The sequence below is a fragment of the Arachis ipaensis genome, chromosome B7 (assembly GCF_059453495.1).
Source record: "Arachis ipaensis isolate K30076 ecotype BB chromosome B7, ASM5945349v1, whole genome shotgun sequence".
Lineage (NCBI taxonomy): Eukaryota > Viridiplantae > Streptophyta > Magnoliopsida > Fabales > Fabaceae > Arachis > Arachis ipaensis.
In genome coordinates this window covers 13,911,605-13,914,583 of record NC_142442.1, presented here as the reverse complement: position 1 = coordinate 13,914,583, position 2,979 = coordinate 13,911,605, and the positions used below count along the sequence as shown (strand labels likewise).

At 38.1% G+C, this 2,979-nt stretch overlaps 1 pseudogene; it reads left to right on the top strand.

Annotated features, from left to right (window-relative positions):
- Positions 1 to 462: 462 nt before the first annotated feature.
- LOC148550381 (uncharacterized) lies at positions 463 to 1,132 on the top strand (annotated as a pseudogene).
- Positions 1,133 to 2,979: the final 1,847 nt, after the last annotated feature.

Genomic DNA, 2,979 nt, shown 5'->3' with positions numbered 1-2,979 from the left:
TCCTTTCGAGTAAACTCGTGCTTGCTTCGGTATCACGTGCAACTCCCAGATAGCAAACGATACGTTAATTTATTAGGACACAGCTTATCGATGCTGAAGTTCGAAAAGTTGTAATTCTAAGACATGACATAAGACTGGTTGCTTCCATGGATATATACTATAGAACCAAGGAGAGTATGAAATAAGATTGTATTTTGAGGAGATTGACGAACGAAGTGAAGAGTGCTATGTACATTTGAGCTGTCAAGGGAATGAGTCGGTGAATGTCAACCGCATATTTTTAACAAAAACCTATCTTGTAACTTTTGCACCTCTTTATACTTCTTTCTCATGTTTGGTAAAGTGCTAAAACCATGTAAAGTCTTGCAGATTATATCAATTTTCGAGGGCAAAAATTTTTATAAGGAGGATAGAATGTAAAATCCCTATAATACCCTTATTCATCTTTTTCCCAAACCAAACATGAACCCTAACTTCCTAAATTACCAGCTCACACCCCCCAAATCAGAGAAGAGAAGCAGAGAGAGTGAGTATCGAGAAGAAGAAGAGAGAGGAGGAAGGGACGGCACCAGCGGGGCTGGGAGCCGCCGTTGCCGTCGTTGTCGCGGATCAGGAAGAGAGAGGGAAAAGGAGATCGAAATAGGGAATGAGGGAAAGAGAAAGGAAGAAGTGCGAGAGAGGAGATGCTGTCCCGTCGTCCTTGCCGTCACCCCTGGACACCGTCCCTGCCACAGCCGGAGCATCCACTGCCGTCGTCAAGGACTCCATCGCCGCCACGAGAAGCCACTGCATGTGGAAGAGAAAGACGTGACACACAGAACAGAGGAAGGACACGACATCTCGTCGCCACCGCTGAAAGGGGAGCTCCGTCATCGTCGTCGCGACTACAGATATGGGGCTTCGAAGAGAGAGAGGGGAGCTCACAGAGGAGAAAGAAACACAACATCCAGAGAGAAAAAAGTCTCGCGAGGAGGAAGGAGTTGGTACGCCTCTACTGTTGCTGTAGGCTGCACCACCGCGCCTCTGGTCGCCGGGAGCCGCGCTAATGTCACCAAAAGCCACCGCCAGAAACTCTGCAAGTTTGCCCTATCTTCACTTTACTTCAGCCGGTGAGGATCACCAGAGCTACTGATGCTCCATCCTCTTGTTTCTTTTGGTAAGACTGATCTTGTTCTTCCCTGTCTTGCCGTAAAGCTCTATTATTCACTTTGTCCTATCCTGCTTGATGTCCTTGTCTGCCTTTGCTCAATTTTAAACCACCGTAGGCTGTTAGATTCGCGGTTGCCTCTTGCTACTAGGGCTATTGTTGATGTTACCGCAGTGAAAATTGAAGTTATTTCTATGACCCCAGTCCAAATTCTGCGCAGTTTCGTACCCTTTAATTCGACATTCCGGGTTTGGTCTCTTCGGTCCCTTAGGACCATGCTATGAGTAGGCTTTACATTTATAACCGTTAAGCTTTTGGTTTATGCTATTATGAGTTTTTAATTATATTTATAAAACTATTATTGAAGGATTTTGATTTGATTTGATTAGAATAATTGATTTATTATAGTTGAATAATTATTTTTATGAAATTCATATATTAGAAATTTTACATGAGACTATATATATGTTTGATAAAGCTTTATATTATTTTAGAATATTTATTTTATTCGAATATATACTTTGAAGCATTAAATTATTTGTTGGCACTCACTTTAAAATTATGAAATATGTTTTTATGATTGAGAAAGTATGATTTGAAAATATTTCTGATAAGAAAGTATTATCTAATTGATTTGATTTGATACCTTATATATTTGAGAGATTAAAGATTTATTGTATTTGAAACTATATGTTTTGAATTGGTTTGGGAGGCTCGTATTAGAAAACCGTAGTTAATGGCGGTTATGACGTTACCTTAAATGCATCTTACTTAGACCTCAGCTAGCAGGGGTGTTGCTAGCCTAACGTGTAGGCCACACACGAGAGGAAAGGGCTACTCATTGAGGTGGAGCCGCCCAAGTGTGAACCTTTGATTTGATTTCTGTATGAGAACTCCCTTATTGATTCACTTATTATTATCAACTATTACTTTCGAATTAATATTACTTTGATAATAATATTTATATCGTCTCTTGTTGATTATAGATATATTGTCTAGTCACTGAGTTGCAAAACTCACCCCTGTTTTCTAAAAATATTTTTCAGGAACAAATATTTGACTATGTAAGACTTTCTATTCAAGAGTAACGGTCTGCAATGAATACCTATCTTTGTCGAATTTCTAGAAGTATATGCTCCATATGTCACAGGCTGGATCCAACCATTCTTAGTTTTTTTTTTGTTTTTTTTTGTTAAAATATATAACTATTTATTTTAGAACTTGTAAAATATTCGTAACTTGCTTATTCAACTTATATCTAAGTATGTTAGACTTGTTATAGGATTATTTTCCTGAGCGCCGGTCATGATTCATTTTGGGTTGACATTTCTTTTGCTCAAACTCTACGACAAATCGAATAACAGAGTTTTATGAAGAAACTTATATTGGTTGCACCTTCCTGGTGGAGACTACAAACTACTGGAGCCATAGAGGAAGAAGAAAATACCACTCAAGATAACATCAGAGATTTTTGTCGAAGGGTCCACTTATAGATTTAAAATGAATGTGGAAAACATATCTAAAGGACCAAACATCGAAAACAGTTCAACAGAACATGAACTGGGTTGGTTTAAGAGATTACACAGATGCATTGGTGGTAAAAATAATGGTTTGAAGGTATCTGAAATTAAGGGAAATGGTATAGGTGTTGAAATATAATCATACTATTAATGTATGTACTTATTTCCCCCCTTAATGCCATATCATTTATATACTTGCATTATGTAGCACTGTAGCATATTATACAAGCTGTACTGTTATTTTAATATGAATTTTGAAGTGATCACAAAAATTGACATGAGCCACAATTTAAGGTTGGGATGCAACAATGA